The sequence below is a fragment of the Scardinius erythrophthalmus genome (assembly GCF_964197995.2).
Source record: "Scardinius erythrophthalmus genome assembly, chromosome: 6".
In the NCBI taxonomy this organism is placed as follows: domain Eukaryota; kingdom Metazoa; phylum Chordata; class Actinopteri; order Cypriniformes; family Leuciscidae; genus Scardinius; species Scardinius erythrophthalmus.
In genome coordinates this window covers 49962857-49989963 of record NC_138226.1, presented here as the reverse complement: position 1 = coordinate 49989963, position 27107 = coordinate 49962857, and the positions used below count along the sequence as shown (strand labels likewise).

The window sequence follows — 27107 nt, the reverse complement described above, 5'->3', positions numbered from 1 at the left end:
ATAGTCTTGCTTTATCGTTCACATAAAACCATACATTGATTTAAATTGATGTAAAACAGGTTTTGCTTGGAAAGCCAATATGCGAGGGGGAGGAGTAGTTTACACCTTAGAATACAATGTCCCACCCACTCTGCATAATTAGCCATTCATTCAGGTGTGAAACTGACTGAGCCACAATGCAAGGACAAAAGATATTTTTAGAAGAAGACTTATATTGACCATTTAAGATTTTGCTTACATCTATCTTGTAAATATGTTTTGCTATTTTATTAAAAAGGTTACAATTACAACAATAATAACAATTTCAACAATATTTCAAGTGTACTCTTTCTTTGTAAAAACATGATTATAGGCCTACATTTTATCTATGTATTCATATTTCAGTCGATTTTTACTCATCTCAGTAGCAATACAGTTTGCTAAAACATCATCATTCATTCACACACGCGATTTAAATTTAACTTCTGGCAAATATGAAGTTGACGATAGGCTATTGACTCGCGATCTTCGCAGTAGGCTAGTGTTTTGCATGGTTTTGTTTAGAACCAGCTTTCTGTAAATATATTTCACATTTTTTAGACATGTGAGGCGAGTAGGCTACGGTCTAGTTCATGATGATCTCCAGTTCAAGCACCTTATGTTGTGATTGCTAGCCTATATTTACTTTAAATCCAGGAAATTTGTTAATGAAAAAATTATTAAAATTAAGATACAATTGATACAAAACGAAATTCGTTTTAAAGAAAGGATTTGTACTTTCTGTTTTGAGGTCTCTGTGAAAGTTTGAAAGTCTTTTAGTGCTTTTTTTAGAGCGCTCACGTCCATAATGGAGAACTGTCACGTAATATTGTTTTTTCCTCATAAATGCGAACACGAAAAATAAAAGACAAAAGACTTTTAAGTAAAACTTACTCCGAAATTGTGTTCTCGGCGGAATTCGCTCTTCAAAATGCTGCCGTTCGTCCTCTGAGGAAAAGGTGCATTCTTCCTCGCTGTCCAGAATCATCTGAAGGGCGTCTTTATTACCGGAGAAGCGTGTCATACTCAAAACGCGATGAACTATCAGTAAGTCAGATGAAGAAACTGTGTTTTTATGGCATTGATCGGGGGGCGTATGCGATGCATACTAGATCACGTAAACTATTTACATGTGAATAGCGCCGGGGGTGGGGCGTCTGCAGCTCATTTAGAGATAATGAAGGGAGAAGGAAAAACGGTACCTCTCCTTGCTTTCAAAGGGATTACATGAGTTGAAAACATTTGTTTTTTATATAAATTACTTCATTTAAAAGAAGAGATTTCAAGCTTCATAAAGACATATCTCACATGCCTGTGTGAGAAGTATTCGCTGAGTTATGATTCATTTTCGGACGCGTTTCAGAATGGACTACACTGACAGAGAGAAGGCAGAACTCGCTTCGTATTTATTTTTCTTTATTTGGCGAAAAGCACAACACTTTGTTTTTGTTGTGATTATACACAAAAATAATACACATTTAACAGAATCGATTGATGTATGAAACTCCTATGGAAAATCAAAGTCAACAGAGTATTTATGAGTTTCTTTTACACTGATAAAAAAAAGCGAGCTGGTATCGCCGGCGATACCGCCGACCTCAGGGGGTTAAATTGTGAAAACATGATTATTTGTAGCATTCTATCTAAAAGCTTTTAACCCCCTGAGGTCGGCTATCGCGCCGGCGCGATAGGCTCGTTTTTTTTCCTTATCAGTGCAAACAAAATCAAAATTCTAATATTAATTTTTATCTTATATGCTTGTGTTGTACAATCGATCCTGTTAAGTGTGTATTTTTTTTGTGCATACTCATAATAAAAACAAAGTGTTGTGCTTTTCGCCAAATAAAGAAAAATAACACAGAAACACAGAACGCAGACCTGTAAACGCCCTCATCACCTCAAAACAAAGAATAAGTGACTTCCGTAACTTACTCCTCTCTGCTTTTCATCGAGTTTGAAGATGTGCTGTGCTGTGCTGTTTACCTTGTGCTGTGCTGTGCTGTTTACCTTGGATTTACCTCAGAAGAACGCGATTTGAAGATGAGAAGATTTTTAAGGTAAGACATGTTAAACTGGTCGTGCCAGATTAAAATGTATGTTATGAAATGAGTTTGGAGTAAAAACATGAACTAAGCCTAATATCGTACATGTATATATAAATAGACAGAAACATGTTAAAATGTGAACTAGACTGGTAGGCAACCTTTCAGTGCTAAATTTATATACTTCATATATATTTCACTCAGTTTTGATTAGCTTATGACACTGATTATAATGCTAAAATACTTCTTTATGCGTAATGTAGCTTGTTTGCGAATATCTGCTAATGTGATCTAGTGCAAATATGTTTCAGCCTCCGGTAAAATATGTGATATAGCCTACTGTCTACATTATATTTTTATAAATGCTCGATTTTGGTTAGCCTAAGACACGCTTCAATACTGCCTTATGCACAGATGTTTGTGAATACAGGTGTAAATGTTTGAAATGTAGTGATGTGTGTCGTTCGCGAACGATCCGTTCATTGCGTGTGTCACTAAATGCGTGCGGATACCCATCAACAGATACTCGCGGTGACGCGGTCTATGGCCCATAAATAGATATTTCTCCGTTCTATGGCCCATCAACTATAAATTGTTTGTCCATAACCATCACTTGCTCAGCAGTTTACTTTGTATAATGTATGCTAAAAGTTTTATTTTGATGTTGTTTTTTAGGAATGTGAACCTTCAGTTCTCAGTGCGATCGAGAAATCATACCGAGTAAGTGCATAGACGTAATATTTTACAGATGAAATGTAGCCGAATTGTGTTTACATCGTCATAATATAAAAGTAGCCTACCTATTCTTGTGTGAAATGACAAAAAAAACATCCATTCTGCTTATACAGGAGACACTGCGCAGATGAGGGTGAAAACACAAGATACATGGAGGACAAAGACATTTCCATGTCCTGCACCTGTGACTGCCTACAACAAACACATGGGGGGTGTTGACCTGTCTGATCAGCTGATACAGTACTACACAGCACAGCACATAACCATGAAGTGGTACAGTAAGATTTTTCTACACTTCTTGGACATTGCTTCCACCAACTCTTTCATTGTGCACAAAGAGCTACATGGTAACTTGTCCCATAAAGAGTTTATGGAGCAACTTATAACAGAGCTCTGTGGTGTGTCACAGAAAACGGCAATGAGTTTTAAATCAGTGTTGGAAACCGTTGTGCTGCTTAATATATATTTTTTATAACCTGTAATAGTTTTTTCAGGATTCTTTGAATAAAAATATTTTTTTATAAAAAAACAAAAGTTTGGTCTTTTTTTCTTTCTTTTTTGGAAAGGATGTATTAAGTGATAGTAATAACTTTAAGTCTTTCCATTGTTAGAAAAGATTTCTATTTTGAATTAATGCTGTTCTTTTTAACTTTTTATTCATCAGTGAATCATTCTTAGGTCATCATTCTTTGTTCAGGCTGCCTCACAGCACCTTGATGGCCCATTAGCCATGGGGGGAGTGTCTTTAGTCACACCCCTGGTGTGAATCACATTAATATTCATGGCCCACGCATACAGCAGTGCTGACACAAAAACTGACATGCAAAATTAAAATCGTTATATTGTTGTTTGTGAAAGAGTGGTCAGAATGATTTTCACCTCATTTTGTAGAAAAAATTCTAGCCTACAAGAATAGTAATTCCAAAGTCTTATGGAAAACTATTCAGTATGTGTTAAATGGCCTTATTGCAGTGACAATGTTTTTCCCAAAACATACTAACCACGCATAATATTTTTTTTCTATAAAATACAAACATGTACATCCATTTTGCTCACATATTATTGTAGCAGAGTTTGTGCCGAATACAACAAAATTACATGTTGGCCAATAGTATGTTGTAAGTAGCTGAAATAAGCACAAATGTCAGGTCATGTCAAAACATCTCAAGGGCCCCAAAAACACCTCAGACTCCAGAGGGTTAACTTAACAAAACTTAACAGAACCTTAATTGGAACTGCTGAAATTTACTTTATCAGAGTGCTAAACTTAATTTAATTTCTATGCTTGAATCCCTAAAAATGAATCCCTATTAGTGCTAAATATTCCACCTATATTATTCAATGTACTAAGATATCAACTAAGATATCAAAAGATACAATTTTGCACACCTCAGTATCTCCAGCTGACAGTTTGGACTCTTCAATTCATCCGAGAGCAGCTTCACTCCTGAATCTTGCAGGTCATTGTTACTCAGATCCAGCTCTCTCAGGACACAGTTTGAGGATTGTAGAGCTGATGACAAACTCTTACAACACTGAGTAGTAAAATTACAACTAACAAGGCTGAAGGAGAGAAAAACACATCCTTAACCTCATTCTTCAACTATTTCAATAATATCAGCTACATTCTTGTAAAAGACATTTAAATTAATTTATTAAGACATGATTAAACACTCACAGTGCTTTTCTGCAGTTGATCACAGCTGGTATCAGTCTTCTTCTACCCTCATCTGATGTGTTGTATTTCTTGAGGTTCAGCTCATCCAGCACCTCCTCTGAGATTTGAAGCATGTAGGCGATTGTTTAGCATTGAGCAGGAGAGAGTTTCTTCTCTGAGTGTTTGTCTGATTTCACAAACTCCTGAATCTCTCTGGACAGAGTCTGATCTTTCACTTCCAGCAGACAGTGGAACAGATTTATGGATCTTTCAGTGGAGAGTCCATGTCCATCATTGATCTTCTCTTTAATGTACTGTGTGGTTCTCCTGATGCTCTCTGAGCTGTTCTCTGTGTGAGTCAGTAGATCCTGTAAGAGTCTCTGATTGGACTCTAGTGAGACGCCCAGCAGGAACCGCAAGAACAGATCCAGGTGTCCATTCTCACTCTCAAGGGCTTTATTTACTGCATCTCTATGCAGATTATGCATCACATCACAGAACTGCAATGTGTCAACATTTTTGATTACATAATGATAAAACACATAGAAACCAGCGAGAAACTCTTGAATGCTCAGATGAATGAAGCTGTAGACTTTCCTCTGATGAATAACAGATTCCTCCTTAAAGATCTCAGTGCAAATCCCAGAATTCACTGAGGCGTCAGTGACGTCTACTCCACTCTCTCTCAGGTCCTCCTCATAGAACATCACATTGCCCTTCATCAGCTGATGGAAAGCCACTTCAGCAAGTTTCACAATCACTTCTCTGTTGGACTGCAGAAGTTTCTCTGGATGTCTCTCTTCATACTTCTGATTCCTCATGTTGATCTGAATCAGCAGGAAGTGGATGTGCATTTCAGTCAGAGTTTGAGGGATTTCTGCACTCAGATCTTCTTCCAGGAGCTTCTGAAGCACAGTGGAGGAGATCCAGCAGAAGACGGGTATGTGGCACATGATGTGGAGGCTTCTTGCTCTTCTGATGTGTGAGATGATTCTGCTGGCTTGATGCTCATCACTGATTCTCTTCCTGAAATATTCCTCCTTCTGATGCTCATTGAATCCCTGAATCTCTGTCAGACGGTTGATGTATTTGGAGGGGATCTGATTGGCTGCTGCTGGTCTGGAGGTGATCCAGATGAGAGACGAGGGAAGCAGATCTCCTTTCATGAGGTTTGACATCAACACACCCACTGATGAAGTCTCAGTCACATCAGAGACTTTCTGAGCATCTGAAAACATCAGTGGGATTCTGCTTTCATCCAGACCATCAAAGATGAACACAACTTTACACTCCTTATAAATCTTTTTTGAGTCCAGATCTTGAAGTTCAGGATGAAAGTCCAGCAGAAGTCTGTGAAGACTGTACTGATGATCTCGGATCAAGTTCAGCTCTCGTAATGGAAGCACAAACATGAAATCTACATCCTGATTGTCTTTTCCCTCGGCCCAGTCCAGAATGAACTTCTGCACAGAGACGGTTTTCCCGATTCCAGCGATGCCTTTAGTAAGAACAGTCTTGATTGGCTCTTTCTCACGTACTGGTTCAGGTGAGGCTTTAAAGATGTCATTGCAGTAGATTGGAGTGTCTTGTGAGTGTTGTGTTCTGACTGTTGTCTCCATCTGTAAAACCTCATGTTCTTCATTCACTCCTTCTCTCTCTCCCTTGTAGCAACAATGGCATCTGCTTTTCAAATTAAGGAATCATGTGACGTCAAAACACATCGTCTGGTTAATAATTTCCCCAGAGGGACATTTGAGCCATAAAGAGGACCCTGTTTTTAAGACCCCCTTTGTAAAACCCCCCTAGTTCAGTATTGACTTCCTGTGATTTTACAGCCTCAGGACATTCCAGAAGACACACACACACACACACACACACACACACACACACACACACTCGTGGACTTTCAACCAGAAACCCACCACGAGATGCAACTGAAGCACATTTCCATATATGGACTTCCACATAGTAAAATGTCATTTTACCATTCATTACAAATTTATAATAGAGGTGCGACTTGCTAGAGTAAAATCTTTACTTCTGAAGGTTCATTGAAAGAAAATCACTCAATAGTGTCTTGTAATACGACCTCAACCTGGTCATAAACCTTTATGGTTCCAAAGCTGCAGCTCATCCTTTTCCTGCAAGCCCACATTCCATACACTTCCACACAGGCGATCCAAGAACCATGTTTTTCATATGTATTTTTATGTGTGTATAATTTCCATGGCAGATTGAGATTTTCTATGTTCTATCATAGAAATCCATTGACTCTTAAAATGCTCAGAATCCTACATTAGAAATGCATATCTGTATTCCCATGTCCGTACACCATGTCTGGTATCATTCTAATCGTAGTGATCTCACGGAAATATATATATGTATTAGATTACAGTAAAACGTATTATTCTGTATGTACAACCTTAAGAGGAAGTATGAAACCTTTCCCTCATAAATTAGGTCATATGGTAAGAGGGGGCGTGTTTTTCTTCACACAAAGAAGACGTCTTCCCGCTACAGATTAGAAGTTTGATTCGCTCTGTCACAAAACAAGGCGTAAACAGATTGTCTGTTAAAAGGAAGAGACCCCCACTCTTCTCTCTCTTCTCTCTTCGATCCCGCTGACCTCTCCTCTCCTCCCCGGCAGCGCTTCTCCAAGGATCATCTGAAGAAGGCCTTAGTCTTCTCCTCGGACCAACACATGTTCGAGTAGCTGCCTTACCTTTGCAACTAAGCTCATCCGTGCCTTTCCCCTCAAAAAGGGAAATGATCTAATTTTCTCGGTAACTTAAATTCAAGTAAGCCTTTACATCGTCTTGCGAAACGACCCAGAAGACGAAGCCAGACGCAAACCAGCCGGACACGCGCACGCGCGCGTCCCCTTTTCCAGCATCGCACTGAAAGAGTACAACAGCTCGCAAGTACTATCTATCAACCTAAAAGTTGATTTCCTGGTCTCTCTCTCTCTTAGGTCTGCGAATTAAGTTACCCTTCTTCCTCTTCTCTTTTCCCCCTTTTTTTTCTTTCTTTCAGTTCATTCTGATCACTTATGTTATTGTTTGGTTATATGTTGTTTGTTTATTGTTTGCATGTTTACGTACGTTTCTATTTGTAGCTCATATAATCATAGTTTTGCATTTATTAAAATTCATAGATACTTTTCACTGCCTCTGTGTTTGAAAATCCACCATTCTAAAGTCAATGAAACAAAAGATCTTAAGCTACAAGCTCGAAATATAGACTACTTGAGTAGTTTTAATTAATAAACTCAGGAAGTTGATGTCCGTGGCCAGGACATGAAACTCTTGAAGTTTGTGAATATCTCTTCTTGACTGTAATGATTTTACATTTATTTCGCTGGACGAATTAAATGTCGGTCAGACCAGTCACAGAACAAGATAATCTCGATAATTGATAAAATAAATGTACATGCGACTTATGAATTATGACCATGAGTCATAGTTATTAATATTTCCAAAATTCCCTAGGTTCTTGAGCTAATTCAAATTTACCCCGAGTCGTACGTTACATGTTTGGTGGAGAACGCTTGGCAGTTTCAAACTTTATTTGGTGGAACAAATTCAGTTTCAGTGAATGTGTATTATTGGTATTAATAATTGTAACGTTACACGCGCGTTTTGAATTGTGAGGTAAGTCGCTAAGGCGAACTCACTCAGCTGACGTTAGGTTAGGCACAAAGCCAGCTCAGCTCTTCACATTAACAGTTTCAAAAATGTCTAAGCATTTTTAATCACTGTTGAGTGCTAAAACTGCAGTTCATGACATTACATTGTGTCTCTGTAAAGACGAAGCAAAACTCTTTACAGTTAGTACATGTAATATGATTTAAACCGACTAAATGAAGACGAAGGATCTCTTTAGGACGAAGGCGTAAATCTGACCTGGGCAATGCCTCAGTTTCAGTCGTAATAGGCCTTATGATAATACGTTAACGGTAAACTCCTGGTCAGAAATTGGCCTCGCGATCCAATTTCGTAAACCTACGCAAAAATCATAAAAGTGCTATTTTGATTTAATGCTTATGGGAGATGAGCAGATGTGCTCACAGCTGTTTTGATGCCTGTTGTGCTCACAGCTTAAGTTTCTAGTGATTAAAACAAGAAGTTTTAATACCTGTTTTATTGTAGACCGTTTCAGAGATAATGTGTAATTGAAGACCAGTTTTATGAATTAAGAAAATATGATAGTCCCTGTTCTTATGCTAAAACCGTCTCAATGTGTAATGTAAATGTGTAATATAAATGTGTAATTCCTATTAGTCACATGTGATGAAACTCGCATTTTCCGCATGCAACAGAGCGCGAAATACTCGTGACTTCCACAGACAAATCTGCTGTCTAAATTGCTGAATCACGTCACCGACACTAGAGGGCAGCCTCTAGAGGTGCGGCAGTGCTCAAATCACGCGCGCCCCACCGACGTCATCCTACGTGAGCGTCGCCTCCCACTGACGTCAGCCTGCGCGAGCGCAATTACGCCCTCTTGTGGCGTCCTAAGATAACACCTGCTTTCAAGTTCTTTTCCTCTCTGCATTCAGTTTCTCTCTCAAATACTTAACTGCATTCAAGCTTAGCTTATGCTGATATTATTTGGAGTTAGACAATTCCTTTTTCTGTTTTCGACTGTCACACTTTAAGTTAAGTTCGAAAAAAAGAAAACTTTTCGAATTAAAAACTTAGATTTGTTTCACTCAGTTCATTGATAGGTCCACCTAGGAAGAAGCACGCCACCGTGTGGCCATCTTGGGTCGACTTATCAATATCTGTTTAACCCAGTCTGCAATTGAAGTGTCTCATTGCTACCCTTTTCGTTTGATTATTTTTATAATCAATACTAATAACTTCAGTGTTATTGTAAGGATTATGGAAGTCATTCTGAATTTCAGTTTAATTAATTTTAGTATTGATACGTCACTGTCATCATTCTAATTTTCTTTCCTTCCTTATTTTTATTATTTTGAACCTCCCCTTGCATGCTTAGTTGAATTTCAATTCAAACTAGTTTGAATTTTAATTCAAAATTGTGTCTAATCAGCCAGGGAAGACCACTGAGAAGACATACGGCCCTCACCCTAGTGGCACAAACCCACTGCCGGGGCCTATCCCTCTGCCTGCGTCTCAAGCCTGTGTTGTTATTCACATTTTATTTCATTGATAATTTTTTTTTCTTTTTTTTCTCTTTTCTCTTCCCTCTTTTCTCCAAAAGGGGGGGGGGGGGGGTAGGTTATTCTGATAAATCACCATCAGTTATCATAATTTCCCTTTTGTTGTATCACTATTTTAGTAAAGCCTTTGCCTCGGACTCCTGCATACATATTTACTCAATTTGATGACACCAGAAAGCCTTAATTTACATTAAGTCTAACATCTTAATCCCTTATTGTGTATCTATTGGCAGAACTCAGTCAGTGTTTATAGGCTTAGGCCTCTTTTTATTTTGTTTTTATTTTTATTTTATAACACTCCCTGTGTTAGTGTGTGTGACGTTTCATTGCAGATCAATTCACTTCCTTGTGTTGTGTTTCCCCTTTTCTTCCCTACCTCTAACTTTGTCTTTCTCTATTCTGTTGTGATTTGTTTCTCTCATTTCATTACATACAGAACCTAAGAGAGACCCCAGGAAAGCTGAATAATAGAGTAAACAATCCAAGCGGGCGTCTTTAGACGACTCCCAGGCTACCGCCTGTCAAAATCTCTATTGTGGGTTTAGCCATACCCACGAAATTGGCTCCGCTAACTGTCGGCATCAGTTAGCCCGAAATTCTCATAAACGGCCTAGGCCGTATGAGTATAGCTCATTTGACCCTAAAACAAACTTGCATTTTGTCTCTTTTTGTGTGTGCTGTGCTTCTCTCGCCAACAGTAAGCCGAGATGTCGAGCTCACCCTGTCCTGCAGTCCGCTGGGACGACCTTGAGGCATGGCTGAGGGACATAACAAAGACCGTGCTGCCCCAGGACCCACATCGCTCGAGCCAAGAGCAACGGGACACAGACCTGAGCCAGTTCGAGTCCCATGATCCAGCCCAGACATACAGCCACGAGCAGCTGTCCAAAATCTTCGGAAACCTCGCACTCAAACTCGTCGCCAGAGCCCGGGACAGCGAAAGGAGCAACGCCGACCTGCAACAAAAGACAGCCGCACTACAGCTCCAGGCCACAGAGGCCCTGGAGGACCGAGCACACACACAGAGCCGTCTAGACCAGCTACTCTTCCCGACCGAGGAAGAGGACGCCACAGATCCAAAGCTCCAGAAAGAAGTAGAAAGACTTCGAAATGCCCTGCAAGATCTGCACCTCGACACAGACCAAAGAGAACAGTTGGAGAGAAAAACCAGAAAAGAACTCAACGAAAGGCTCCAACAGGCTGAAGCTCTCCTTGAGAGAGCAGAGACTAAAATCCATCAGCTCACTCAGCAGAGACACGAGCTCCAAGATGAACTTGACACTGTTCATGCAGAACTAAAACATGCTTACAGATTGCAGAGGGTCTGGAACGGAGAAACACACATCACAGAGTTTCTCCCGGTCAGCCAAACACCAAAAGCTGAAGGGGGTGGAGCTGTAAAGGGTCAGAATCCTCTCCAGACGGATTGGGCCCCCAGCAACAGCTCTCCTCCAAAAAACCTTGACAAGCTAGCCCGCAACATTCCTACGTTCAACCCAGCTCCTGAAGGAAACCATGACATTTTTGCTTACTTACAAGACATTGATTTTCACTTGCAAACTGTCGCCAACGTGACCGCTTGGGACGCACTGTATCTGCTACGAATAACTGCAAATAGAGATGTGCGTAAGTTCCTGGATCGCCAACCAAACCCTGTCAAAGCAGATTACAAGCAACTGCGACAAGCTTTGATCCATGAATTCTCTGACCCAGAATCTGACCAAGGGTTTATCACGGCCCTCGACGTGAAACAGGCCCGACTTGAACACCCAAACTCCTATTATGGCCGACTCCGACAAACGTTTTTCGGAGCAACCGACACCCCAGGTATGGAAGAAGATGTGAACTTTAGAACGTTATTCCTGCGAAATCTACATAGCAGCGTGAGTAAACATCTCGGTGTGCTCGTCTGCCCACGAACCATGTCTACTCGAAAACTCAGAGACTTAGCCCACAAGGCTTACACCAAGCAAAGGGCTATGGATGAAAAGACTGTCGAAACACACACAATTTACTCCGTCTCTGAGCACTGCTCAGAGCCAGACAGCAGGTGGCAGCACGACTGTGACGGTGCTCATCCAAAGCGTCGGACCGAGCGCTCAGAAAGATTCTGGAACCAGCATCACCCGCCGTCCAGAACTCCAAGCCCTGACCGTCAAACCTATAGCCACTCTCTCCAGAACCCTGATGAGCCCGAGTCTTCTTACACAACAGATGAAGACAGTGCAGCCACGTCTGACACCGACACAGAAAACGAACACTGACACCTGCTGCTTCAGGGTCATCTCTGACCTGCAGCTGTGCAACCAGACCAATGTCTGCGCCACATACCTACCACCATCACGATTGCAGTGACTACACAGCACGAACAAACTTTACCAACTACACTGCACGCCTCAGAGCCGCTTACACTACCTCCGCTGTGTACAAAGAAGGTCATGCGGGCCTCTGATGAACAGACCTTTCCTATGCCAACAATGATGCTCCAACGCCACTCATGGCACATCGAAGCACGTGGCATACCAACCTCAGCGAAGCAACAAGATGCCCTAGTCAACCAAGAACATCCATCGCTGAAATTTTTCCTCCCTTTCTCTCTCTCTCTCTCTCTTTTTCCTCCAACAGGATGCTGTGGTGGTCCGCGAGAAAGCAGCCACAATCGGACATCACCAGGTCCGGCATCCGGCATCGCATTAAGAGAGAACACCCCCGACTCCTGATCACCAAGGCAAGACTCACACTCAGGAAGTCTAACACTGTGATGGGCATCTCCACGGTCACCGACCACGCCCCGACACTCGTCTTGGCTTTCATTCTGCACCAGACTCAACGAGACGTGAGCATCCACAGCCCAGCTCACAAAGCCGTGTCTGGCGGTTTCCTACGAACCCTGAAAAGGGGGGGGGGTCCCACGACATCGACCACCTCAACCTCACTTGAGCTGAATCATCAGCCTAGCAACCACCTGCTATTTGATCGTCATGAGCCACCTGCCATCCATTGTGCCTACTTGTTGTTCGACGAAGTCCATCCCGGATTTCGTCTAACAACAGGGGGGATTATGTAGCAACAATGGCATCTGCTTTTCAAATTAAGGAATCATGTGACGTCAAAACACATCGTCTGGTTAATAATTTCCCCAGAGGGACATTTGAGCCATAAAGAGGACCCTGTTTTTAAGACCCCCTTTGTAAAACCCCCCTAGTTCAGTATTGACTTCCTGTGATTTTACAGCCTCAGGACATTCCAGAAGACACACACACACACACACACACACACACACTCGTGGACTTTCAACCAGAAACCCACCACGAGATGCAACTGAAGCACATTTCCATATATGGACTTCCACATAGTAAAATGTCATTTTACCATTCATTACAAATTTATAATAGAGGTGCGACTTGCTAGAGTAAAATCTTTACTTCTGAAGGTTCATTGAAAGAAAATCACTCAATAGTGTCTTGTAATACGACCTCAACCTGGTCATAAACCTTTATGGTTCCAAAGCTGCAGCTCATCCTTTTCCTGCAAGCCCACATTCCATACACTTCCACACAGGCGATCCAAGAACCATGTTTTTCATATGTATTTTTATGTGTGTATAATTTCCATGGCAGATTGAGATTTTCTATGTTCTATCATAGAAATCCATTGACTCTTAAAATGCTCAGAATCCTACATTAGAAATGCATATCTGTATTCCCATGTCCGTACACCATGTCTGGTATCATTCTAATCGTAGTGATCTCACGGAAATATATATATGTATTAGATTACAGTAAAACGTATTATTCTGTATGTACAATCTTAAGAGGAAGTATGAAACCTTTCCCTCATAAGACATATGGTAAGAGGGGGCGTGTTTTTCTTCACACAAAGAAGACGTCTTCCCGCTACAGATTAGAAGTTTGATTCGCTCTGTCACAAAACAAGGCGTAAACAGATTGTCTGTTAAAAGGAAGAGACCCCCACTCTTCTCTCTCTTCTCTCTTCGATCCCGCTGACCTCTCCTCTCCTCCCCGGCAGCGCTTCTCCAAGGATCATCTGAAGAAGGCCTTAGTCTTCTCCTCGGACCAACACATGTTCGAGTAGCTGCCTTACCTTTGCAACTAAGCTCATCCGTGCCTTTCCCCTCAAAAAGGGAAATGATCTAATTTTCTCGGTAACTTAAATTCAAGTAAGCCTTTACATCGTCTTGCGAAACGACCCAGAAGACGAAGCCAGACGCAAACCAGCCGGACACGCGCACGCGCGCGTCCCCTTTTCCAGCATCGCACTGAAAGAGTACAACAGCTCGCAAGTACTATCTATCAACCTAAAAGTTGATTTCCTGGTCTCTCTCTCTCTTAGGTCTGCGAATTAAGTTACCCTTCTTCCTCTTCTCTTTTCCCCCTTTTTTTTCTTTCTTTCAGTTCATTCTGATCACTTATGTTATTGTTTGGTTATATGTTGTTTGTTTATTGTTTGCATGTTTACGTACGTTTCTATTTGTAGCTCATATAATCATAGTTTTGCATTTATTAAAATTCATAGATACTTTTCACTGCCTCTGTGTTTGAAAATCCACCATTCTAAAGTCAATGAAACAAAAGATCTTAAGCTACAAGCTCGAAATATAGACTACTTGAGTAGTTTTAATTAATAAACTCAGGAAGTTGATGTCCGTGGCCAGGACATGAAACTCTTGAAGTTTGTGAATATCTCTTCTTGACTGTAATGATTTTACATTTATTTCGCTGGACGAATTAAATGTCGGTCAGACCAGTCACAGAACAAGATAATCTCGATAATTGATAAAATAAATGTACATGCGACTTATGAATTATGACCATGAGTCATAGTTATTAATATTTCCAAAATTCCCTAGGTTCTTGAGCTAATTCAAATTTACCCCGAGTCGTACGTTACACCCTCTATGATGTAGAGCTGTGTGTAGATCCTGTTCAGGAGGGTTTGATTCCCCTGTAGTTTCATTCCCTCAAATAATCTCTCGTACTTGTTCTTCATGCTGGTTTTGTGCTGGTCTTTGACTCTCTGCAGGTCTCCAGTCTCCAGTGTGTGTGTCTGTAGGACTGCTTCAGATTTGTCCTGACTGATATGAGACTGATAGTGGGATGTAGATGACGGCACAGATCTGTTCCGCTCATCTATCTCTCCCCTGCTTAAATTAAAAAAGAGAAGTGCAACAACAAGACAATTACAGCCATTGCAATGACCCTTGGAGACCATCAGAAATGTATTGATTACCAGGTATGACTTCGCTACCCCTGTGCAGTGCATATGCTGTGTTTGTTTACTGAATTTCTTAAATCATTATTTATCTGTGATGCACTACAGTATATTAGCAAGTGAAGGAATATACTAACGTAGAGTCAGAGGACTCTAATCCATCACTGAATTCAGGTGGTTGCCTTATGGATTTGCTACTCTTTACAGACACACTGCTGGGTTCTGGAGACTCTGCTATCTGTCTCTGCCTCCTGCTGATAATGACAAAAGACAAACAAAAAAGCATTTTAAACTTTTCTTCTGTTTGTCAATATCCTGTCTCAACTCATGGCCCATGTCTATAGCTTGAATGCACCTTTGATTTACATTTATTCATTTAGAAGATGCTTTTATCCAAAGCGATTTACAAAAAAGGAATACAACAAAGAGATTCAGTTACATGAGAAGTGCTGTTATACGATTGTTCACTAATGAAATGAATGGGACAAATAGTAAACACATACAGAATAAGGGAGGTTCTGGAAAAGTGCCGTGTCTCTCTGTGATGGTACCATGAGGTGACACTCACTCACTGACTGCAAGTTTCTGGAATGCACTTTAACCCTCTGGGGTCGACAAATGCACCGGCGCTTTTTGCTGGATTTTTTTCCAGCTGAGGATTGTGAATAGTAAGTTGGAATATGGAATAGTGTCTGTAAACCACAAAAAGACTGTTTAAATATGAATCGCGTGTCTGTGTGTGAATGAATGAACGGCACAGATGTTTACTACAGCTGTAGTAAACAGCGCGCATCTGTGATGTTCATTCACACTCGCACTTACATTAGTAAACGTTTTTACATGAACACATCTGCTAGTTTAGCTTTTACCAAACTTTATTGCTATACTGAGATGAGTAAAAATCGACTGAAATATGTTGAAATAAAATGTCTTTGTATAAGCAACGTATTAAACTGCAAATTAACATTTATATGCCCTAATATATCATATGTTACAGACGAAATATGAAAGACAACATTTTGTTGACTAGTTTTGGATAGATTATAGTTTTTACTTTAAAATAGACTACTGCCACATCAAATAAGCTTTTGTTAGCCAATTTCTGCTCATATGTTAGTCATAAATGTATAGTATGTTTTGTCAAAAATAAAGTCATCAACTAAGATGTTATTATAGTGTTTGCTCCAATGTAGGCTATATTCAAACTAATGAATCCTTAACTTTGAAATACGTATGATAAAATGTAGCCAATACTTTTTAAAAAGAAAGATTACACTTGAAATACTGTTAAAATTGTAAGTGTTGTTGATTTACATGTGAAAACTTTTTAATAAAATAGCAAAAAATATATTTACAATGTAGATGTAAACAAAATTTTAATAGGTCAATATAAGCCTTCTCATTAAATTATTTATCATTGTTTTTTATTAGTGACACATTTGGGGAGAAGATAAATAAAACTTTCCAAAACTTTCTGAAAATACAGTATGAGAATTAACTTTAAAATTACTAGAAATTTTTACCTTGGATGTTATACAATGCAAGCATACACAATTTGTGGAAAAAAAGTTATTTTTTCAAGATGTTTCCAACTCTAACTTTGAACCAATTCTGTAGAATGGCCCATATAGTCTATTTGAACAGATTTGTCTCCAGGTATGACTGTGTACTAAAAATGTGCTTTCGACTTTCATTTATATTTGGATTATATATATAATGTATATATATATATACACAGTATATATATATATATATATATATATATATATATATATATATATATATATATATATATATATATATATATACAGTGAGTAAAATAAGTATTTGAACACCTTGCTATTTTGCAAGTTCTCCCACTTAGAAATCATGGAGGGGTCTGAAATTGTCATCGTAGGTGCATGTCCAATGTGAGAGACATAATGTTAAAAAAAAATCCAGAAATCACAATGTATGATTTTTTAACTATTTATTTGTATGATACAGCTGCAAATAAGTATTTGAACACCTGAGAAAATCAATGTTAATATTTGGTACAGTAGCCTTTGTTTGCAATTACAGAGGTCAAACGTTTCCTGTAGTTTTTCACCAGGTTTGCACACACTGCAGGAGGGATTTTGGCCCACTCCTCCACACAGATCTTCTCTAGATCAGTCAGGTTTCTGGGCTGTCGCTGAGAAACACGGAGTTTGAGCTCCCTCCAAAGATTCTCTATTGGGTTTAGGTCTGGAGACTGGCTAGGCCACGCCAGAACCTTGATATGCTTCTTACAGAGCCACTCCTTGGTTATCCTGGCTGTGTGCTTCGGGTCATTGACATGTTGGAAGACCCAGCCTCGACCCATCTTCAATGCTCTAACTGAGGGAAGGAGGTTGTTCCCCAAAATCTTGCAATACATGGCCCCGGTCATCCTCTCCTTAATACAGTGCAGTCGCCCTGTCCCATGTGCAGAAAAACACCCCCAAAGCATGATGCTACCACCCCCATGCTTCACAGTAGGGATGGTGTTCTTGGGATGCTACTCATCATTCTTCTTCCTCCAAACACGTTTAGTGGAATTATGACCAAAAAGTTCTATTTTGGTCTCATCTGACCACATGACTTTCTCCCATGACTCCTCTGGATCATCCAAATGGTCATTGGCAAACTTAAGACGGGCCTTGACATGTGCTGGTTTAAGCAGGGGAACCTTCCGTGCCATGCATGATTTCAAACCATGACGTCTTAGTGTATTACCAACAGTAACCTTGGAAACGGTGGTCCCAGCTCTTTTCAGGTCATTGACCAGCTCCTCCCGTGTAGTTCTGGGCTGATTTCTCACCTTTCTTAGGATCATTGAGACCCCACGAGGTGAGATCTTGCATGGAGCCCCAGTCCGAGGGAGATTGACAGTCATGTTTAGCTTCTTCCATTTTCTAATGATTGCTCCAACAGTGGACCTTTTTTCACCAAGCTGCTTGGCAATTTCCCCATAGCCCTTTCCAGCCTTGTGGAGGGGTACAATTTTGTCTCTAGTGTCTTTGGACAGCTCTTTGGTCTTGGCCATGTTAGTAGTTGGATTCTTACTGATTGTATGGGGTGGACAGGTGTCTTTATGCAGCTAACGACCTCAAACAGGTGCATCTAATTTAGGATAATAAATGGAGTGGAGGTGGACATTTTAAAGGCAGACTAACAGGTCTTTGAGGGTCAGAATTATAGCTGATAGACATGTATTAAAATACTTATTTGCAGCTGTATCATACAAATAAATAGTTAAAAAATCATACATTGGGATTTCTGGATTTTTTTTTTTAGATTATGTCTCTCACAATGGACATGCACCTACGATGACAATTTCAGACCCTTCCATGATTTCCAAGTGGAAGAACTTGCAAAATAGCAGGGTGTTCAAATACTTATTTTCCTCACTGTATATATATTGTATATACTGAATATATATATATATATATATATATATATATATATATATATATATATATATATATATATATATATATATATATATATATATACCATTAACGAGTCACTTTGGATAAAAACCTCTCCCAAATGCAAAAATGTCTTACCTGGGGTCAGAGGTCATCATTGTATCACTGATGTGCTTTCGACTTTCATTTATATTTGGATTATATATATACTGTATATATATATATATATATATATATATATATATATATATATATATATATATACCATTAACAAGTCACTTTGGATAAAAACCTCTCCCAAATGCAAAAATGTCTTACCTGGGGTCAGAGGTCATCATTGTATCACTGAATGCAGAGGGCAGATTCTTCATGGGTTAATTTGAAACTCAATTCAGGAAATGTCTTCATCCTTTTCATAGAGACTTATTTTGGAGTGTCCTCCTCTTTTCTAAAAAAAAATTTTGTTGAGAGAATAATTGATCAATTTTATGAAAAAATTAAAAATTAAAAATAAAATAAATATATATATATATATATATATATATATAAATGTAACAATATATATATATATATATATATATATATATATATATATATATATATATATATATATATATATATATATCAGATAAGTAATATTCTCTGTCTTGTCACTTAAAAAAAAACTAATAATATATATATATATATATATATATACATACACACACTTAAAAAAATGATATAAATATATATATATATATATATATATATATATATATATATGTATATTATTACATTTTTTGGATGCTAAACTATTGTTTATTATAGGCTTTGTACTTCACTCACGTTCCAATATTGAAGGGAAAAATTATCCTCTTCACATGCGCAGAAATGTGCTTGGAAACATCACAGTTGAGCGGTGATTACTGTGAATAGTATGAATTGTACTACTGACTATTTAAACAGAGCAGTGTAATTTTTAAATGTTAGGTTGAGGTTGAACAGAGTCAACATTTTTTAGTTCATTCCTACTTCCATAGGAATTCATTGAAAACGCTTGCTCTGCTCTGCACCATTATCCATGTCAGTGTGGACGAACATATTTTACTTTCGTTTTTAAGTTAGCGATTCAAAAGCCCCCAGCGGTGTCACACGTTGATTAACTGGTGTTAAAATATTCTCACCGTCACATTCCTAGTATATTTTTACATAGATACAATAGGCCTACCTGATTTTGAACACAAGAGGGCAGTATAGCACTATGAATTACATAATTTATTTACTTTTTGAATTAAAAAAACATTATGGATGTTTTTAAACTTAAACAATTATTAAATTGAAAAAAAAGAATAAAATGGGTTTAGTTCTGATATTTGTATAATTTTATATAGAAATAAATGGTGTATAATTACATTTTTAGAAGATATGAGGCTTTTAGTGTTTCCTTTTTTGACATTACTTTAATCCCTCGCCATAGCAAAACCGTTTGAGATATTTAATATCTGTTTACAATTTAGCATCTTTAATGTATTTTCATCATGTTGAAAAAGTTTGGCAGGAATAAAATAAACCACTTAAAGGTGCTGTATGTAACTTTTCTACTAAAATGAATCCTTTTTTTATTGCATGTGTGTGAAGAGGTTGTAATCTCACATTAAAATGATCCACTTTGCAGGTTTTGCTATTACCTCGGAAAGCAAGTATTCTTATTTTTATGTGAAGGTGCCGGGTCGGATTTACCGCAAAATCCAGTGACGTGACCTGCACGCGCGCTCCCGAGCCTCTCACCTCGTCTAGCCTACTGACTTTGCACTCAACAGCGACAACACTGCAACTTATGACATGTCTGATAACACTAAGAAACGACCTGCTCCCAGCACAACATAGACTCCAACACAAACTCCACATATTGATAAAAAACAAAAAAATAAATTTTTCTGCTGAAGCTCGTAAGGCCAGGCGTGAATCGGACGAACTTCGGGTGAAAACACGGATCAACATCGGCAGGGCATTTGAATCATGGAGAAACCTTATCTACAAACCTAGAATGTACATTTCCTGAAGAAAATGTGAAGTGGTGCTTGCAGTGGCACAATTCGGCACGGTTGATAGGGTTCCATACTTATCATGGTACGAGCATGGAGCATTAGTTCAACGTCAAGCTGATAAAAGTAGCCTATTATTGTAACGTTGCAGTGGGAGTTTATCTGAGTTTCCAGCATGTTGTGTGATGCTTTCTCCGGTGTGTTGCGTCTCAGTCTGGAAGGTACCCACAGTGCCGTTTATATACTGTCTATGCACATTTCTCGCTCATAAATTCGAGCACGGTCAGCACGCGCAATGGCAAGAGCACGCGCTTGTAAACTTATTGGTTGCAATCTGAAACATCACCGCTAGAGGTCGCTGAATCCTACATACAGCACCTTTAAGAGGAGTGGGTAAAAATTCAGAGGCTGATTTTGCAAAGAAATCCACATTCAAAACAAAATATCTGACTTCCTGTTGCTCGGAGCTAATGACTGTAAATTAGAAAATTGTCCGGCTCGATGAGACCAATATGCATACTGATTTTTGTGACTGTACATAAAATTAACCCCCCCACTTTTATCAAAAGCATTTAGAAAGTGACACACTTCCTGCTGCCAGTTAGTGGCACTATAACTTTGACTCACAATAGTTGCATCCATCTAGTTTCTACATCCCTGAGTTTCATATTAATTCATGCAAGCGTGTTTGATCTATTGACCAAGTTTTCAGACCCCGTTCAAGGGTGAAAAATCCCCCCCACCCCTCACACACACAGAGACAGAGAGAGAGAGAGAGAGAGAATTCTCCAGAAAAATCCACATTCAAACCAAAATATCTGACTTCCTGTTGGTCGGAGCTAATAACTGTAAATTAGAAAGTTGTCTGGCTTGATGAGAACAATATACATACCAAGTTTTGTTGCTGTAGATGAATCTAACCCCCCACTTTGGTCAAAAGGTGGCACTACTGTGCCATTCCACCACGCCCGTTTCTGAAACTTTTCACATGTCTACTGGCTAATAAGTGTGATGTGTCTGTCGAGTTTCATCCAATTTCAAGTATGCTAAGAGTTTCAAAAGCATCAAAAAAGAATATTAAAGTTTGATGCGTTGCCACGGCAACAGTATCTAAGATATCAATAATCCTTTCACAGGTCTACATCTGCCGTGTGTTTACATTATACACATAAAGTTTGAAGCAAATCGGGTAAAAATAAGAGAGTGATTTCAAAGCATTTTGAAAGTGACACACTTCCTGCTGCCAGTTGGTGGCGCTATAACTTTGACTCACAATAGTCACATCCATGTGATTGGCCTCTTACAACGAACACACTGCTGAAGTTTCATCAAGATCAGTCAATGTATGCAGAAGTCATAACACACTTCCTGTGTCCCATTATTCACCAATAAATTCGTTTCCTCGCCACGGCCAAACCGTTCGAGATATCAAAAATTCGTCCGCAAGAATTCATCCTCAATGTCTTGACTTCATTCACACCGAGCTTGGTGGCGATCGGATGAATTCCCTAGGAGGAGTATTTCACATTCCATTGTATGCGTTTTCCAAACAACGTATAATAACCGATTTCCTGTTGGGCTTTTGTAAAACTTAAAGAACGAAGGTTGTTCGGCCCGATGAGATCTATATGTGTACTGAGTTTCATATTATTACATGCAAGCGTGTTTGATTTATGGACCAAGTTTTCGGACACCATTCCAGGGGGAGCTGTTGAGCCCCCCTGCCATGCCCGGGTACCAGCTTCAGTCCGGCCCTGACGGCCGTGGGTTCTGACCTGTGAGCAAAATTGCAAGAGTTTTTGAGCATGTTAAGGGCCCCAAAAGTGACAAAAAGGCAAAAAAAAAAAAATGAAAAAAAAAAAAAAATCCTTCCAGAAACAATAGGGCCTTCGCCCTTTCAGGGCTTGGGCCCTAATTAAATATACAAACAGAGAGACATAAAAACAGAGAAAGATGCTGTTACATGAGGGTGAATAAATACTGATAGATATTTTACTTTTGGATTAACTATCCCTTTAAGTATTACACTGCAGTGCAGCTACATTAAATATAGGGGAGAGCCCCAAACACTCCAAGCTGCAGACAAAGCGTCCCTGAGACAGGCAACCCAGAGAGAGAGGGCTGAGAGCTGCTCTGTGAAGGCACCGCTCCTTCCCCCAGTGGAGGACTGGGCGGAGAAACATTTGTTCAAGTTTGTTTTTGTTCCGCCGCTGGTCTCACAGCCAATGGTACCCAAAACTTCAGCAAAAGAGCAATTTCCTCAATCTTTGGGTTACAAGAAGTCTGGGTTGACAGTCACAATGCCTTGCCTCTCTCACCCCTCTCTTTTGCCAACAGGCAGGATGATGCGTTTTGAGGACGCAATGCCTTCTCACGCAACACCCGGCCGCCCTGTGGAGTGCAAATACACTCACGCCCCCCTCGGAACGCAGGGCACCACAGCGGGTACATCTGTTGTCCATTGGTCCCCCTTGCACAGTGTCTGCAAGCCTGGCTAGCTCTTAACAGCCCGTCTCACTGGGTCTTTTGGACGATTAGACTCGGTGACGCGATTCAGTTCGCCCGGCGTACAGCCAGATTCAGCAGCGTCTGGGTTACCTCAGTGGCAGACAAGGATGTTCCTGTCCTGTGTGCGGAGATTGCAGTCCTATTGGCAAAGGACAAGATAGAGCCAATCCCTCCAGCCTACATGAAGTCAGGGTTTTACAAGCCCATACTTCGTAGTGCCCAAGAAAGGCGGTGAGTTACAACAATCTTAGATCTGAGAGTTTTGAACGGGGGCGAATATGGCATTCACAGCCGCAGTCACGGTGCTTGATTGATTCATATGAGACCACTTCAGCGCTGGCTTCACGGCCGAGTCCTGTGATGGGCATGGCACCGTGAACTGATCAAGTTTCATGTTTCAAGTTTGTTTTTATTTATATAGCACATTTAAAAACAACAAACATGGCTGACCAAAGTGCTGAACAAAACACAAGATAAAGAGACAAGGGTAAACAACACATTCATGACAGAAGCTCATAATGAATTAATATCTAAAGAAAAAAAGTAGGTTTTAAGAGAAGATTTAAAAACAGTCAAAGACTGTGCCGATCTGATGTAAACCGGAAGGCTGTTCCACAGCCTAGGGCCGGCAATAGCAAAGGCTCTATCTCTATGCTTTAATCGTCATCTGGGGACAGATAAAAGTCTCCAGACCTCAAATTTCGTTTGGGATTGTATGGACAGAGTAGCTCAGACAAATAGCTCGGTGCCAGATTATTTAAGGATTTTAAAACAAAGCGAAGAATGTTAAACCCAATTCTAAAATGCACAGGTAGCGAATGCAGTGATTTCAAAATTGGAGAAACGGGATCATCAGATCCTTATGTCCAGCCTCTCATCACTGGGCATCGCAGGAACTCCTCTCCACTGGTTTGAGTCCTATCTCAGGGTCGCATGGAGAGGCGAGGTATCCAGAGCACATTAACTGACCACAGGGGTTCCTCAGGGTTCAGTTCTTGGACCCTTGCTCTTCTCCATCTACACCACATCACTGGGACACATCATACAGACACATGGTTTCTCCTACCACTGCTATGCTGATGACACACAGCTCTTCCTCTCATTTCAACCAGATGATCCCACAGTAGCTGCACGGATCTCAAGCTGTCTGGCGGACATCTCAACATGGATGAAGGAACATCACTTGCAGCTCAACCTGGCAAAGACTGAGCTTCTCGTCCTCCCTGCCAATCCGTCTCTACAGCACAACTTCACTATCCAGCTAGAATCATCATCAATCACCCCATCAAGGTCGGTCAGAAATCTTGGAGTAAACTCATACGAGTCTACATCCCTACCAGAAGCCTACGATCGGTCAAAGAGCGACATCTCGTGGTTCCATCACAGAGAGCCACAAAAACACTTTCCAGAACATTCTCATTCACAGTTCCATGCTGGTGGAATGCGCTCCCCACCCTCATCTGGAATTCAGAATCCCTGACAACATTCAAAAGACAGCTGAAAACCCATCTCTTCCGTGAGCACTTAACCTCATAAAAAAAAACAAAAAATAAAAAAAAACCTTTCCCTTTAAAACCTCACTTATCGGGCTTATGCTACTCTGAATAATGCCTGAACTTTGTATTTCGAGCACTTCTTGCGTTGTTTTTGCCTCCTCATGATGACTCGCTTAATTTAGTCCTAATTTGTAAGTCGCTTTGGATAAAAGTGTCTGCTAAATGACTAAATGTAAATGTCAATTTTCTTTTGAGGAACTTTCCAGTGGCATTTTGTACTAATTGGAGACGAGCAATAGGTATTTGGACTCTGTAAAGAAAAATGACAGTCTAACAGAGAAACTTATATTCGTTAAATATGGTTTAAACTAACTGAGGACAGTTCCCTGAATACCCACAAAACATTCTAGTCGGGTTAAGGGAGTTTTATAATCAACTGTATAAAAAACAACAACAACTGATTGGCAAATCACTCCGGTCTATCACTGAACTGCCCTATAGCTTAATCGTGCCTACACTTTGAAGTGGAACCACTTGGCCTCACAGAGAGTACCCCCATTGAACCTTTGCAGTCAGTGGAGATTAAAATCCTGTCCCTTCTGTTAAGAGGGTGGGGGACCTGCAGGCATTTTCGGTCGACAAAGCGTGCCTGGAAATTGGGCTGGGCGACTCTCATGTCATCCTGAGCTCCCGGCCTGGGTACGTGCCCAAAGTTCCCACCACTCCTTTCAGAGACCAGGTGGTAAACTTGCAAGCGCTGCCCCTGGAGGTGGCAGACCCAGCCCTTGCATTGCTGTGTGTGTCCCGTTCACGTCCTGCATTTGTACGTGGACTGCCCTCAGAGTGTCAGGACTTTGTCTGCTATGGAGGTCAGCAGAAGGTAAATGCTGTCTCCAAACAGAGGTTAGCCCAATGGATAGTGGATGCAATCCTCTTTGCGTATCCATCCCAAGAGATTGCTCCCTCGGAGTGAGAGCTCACTCAACACGCAGTGTTGCTTCCTCCTGGGCGTTGATGCACGGCACCTCTCTGGCAGACATATGCAGAGCTGCGGGCTGGGCACCCTACACATTCGCCAGATTTTATAATCTCAGAGTGGAACCAGTGTCCTTCCATGTGCGATCTACAAGTAGATAGCCACGGGTCCCGCTTGCAGCGCCATTCCCCTCCAAGTACAGGATGCGATGCAACTTTCTCCTCAGTTGAGTTTCCCAAACGGCGAACCCTGTTGAATTTCCTCCAGCATCCTCGGAAGTCAGGTGTTGCGGATACATCAGACGCCAGGTCTAGCACTCATGTGTATGCCCAGTCTGTCAGCCCCTGTACTAGACTAGATGACCATATGTTGTGATTCCCCTCCTTAGGTGATCCCAGTTGGCAAGCCTGTGTCTTCCCCTCGGCAGCCCTCTCTATATAGTTGTAACGCAGTTCAGCTGTTACGGGAAGAAGGAGGCAGGAACCGGCGAACATTCAACATATTTTAATAAATAAATAAACAAATACAAAAATGAAAGTATAAGCCAGCAGCCCCTCGCAGATGACTGCTGGCAACACAAAACATCAAATAAAACGCAGGCCTGTTCCTCTCTCGCTCTTCACTGTCGTCGCTCCTCCTTTATGCTTCCGCTCCTCCGTAAGAGATACGAGACCGGTGCGTCGCGCAGGTGTCGCTCATCAGTAATCACGCCATTGTGTCCTCCCCTGAAACAGGCGGGATCTACTTCAGAGATATTCCATATGTAGTATTGCCCTGATGGTCAGTCCATATGAGTAACTCCACATGTTACCTCCCTTCAAGCAGGATGTGGTCTCCGCAGCGTCCCTTTCCAAATACTGGAATAGGCAAACTTTCCCAGTGTTATCCTATGTCTGACTGTAAGGCTGAAATTGGAACTTCGGTGATTGACAAATCTCTGTGCTTACGCTTGTCTGCTTCCCTGCCCCAGTGGTGCCAGCTGGCTTACTCAGAGCCCTGGAAGGAGTCAGTAGATGTGGCATCTTCCATAGGGATCCCAATTCGTCAGTCACTGACGATTAATGTCAAATGTGATGTCGAACGGAGACGTTAATTCCCCTTGCCACAACTCCTGTACCTCTGCTGACAGCCAGGATCCGGTCTCGGCTCCTCAGTGAAAACTTAATGCGAGTATTGCACGCACGCCCTTATATACTCAATACTCAATACTCTCTCAGGCGAGATCCCAATTCGTCAGTCACTGACGATTAATGTCTCTGTTCCCTCCTTAAGGGAATGGGGGTTACATTAGTAACCTAGATTTTTGTTACGGCTGGCTCATATACTGCAACTTAAAAGAGCCAAACAACAAATTCAACAATAAATTGTACATTTAACAATAAATACCAATTTATTTACAAAACAAGAAAACAATTATTAAACAATCACAAGAAAACCGATGTCTGGGGGGGAAAAACACGCACGTGTGATTACCAAATAAGCATAATTTCTGGCTCTAAAAATTAATAGGGAAGGAAAATATTAGGAGAAAAATAAATACAAATTAGAAGAATGGGAGAGAAGTGAGAAAGAGCTCACTCGAAGGCACTCGAAGGTCTTTATACTAACACCGTATCAGAGGGTTAATTATGAACTGAATGCACCTGTTGCCCAACTAACGTATGCACTGTTTAGCTGAACCAATGTTTTTTTTAACAACAACCAGCACTTGTTTTCTCATGTTGGTGCAACAGAATCAGCAGGCATTGGTTTATTGATAATTGTTTCTGATTACTGTAAACAATAACGCCATCACAGTGCATT

General features: G+C 40.5%; 1 pseudogene across 1 annotated transcript in view; it reads right to left on the bottom strand.

Moving 5' to 3' along the window:
- LOC308692759 (NLR family CARD domain-containing protein 3-like) overlaps positions 1-27107 on the bottom strand; it is a 36658-nt pseudogene that overhangs the window by 9052 nt on the left and 499 nt on the right. The window contains exons 2-6 of the transcript XR_014032246.1: positions 18619-18748; positions 15007-15123; positions 14532-14798; positions 4474-6132; positions 4185-4358 (exon numbers count right to left, since the gene is read on the bottom strand). The product of XR_014032246.1 is annotated as an NLR family CARD domain-containing protein 3-like (transcript). The remainder of the gene's footprint in view (positions 1-4184; positions 4359-4473; positions 6133-14531; positions 14799-15006; positions 15124-18618; positions 18749-27107) is intronic.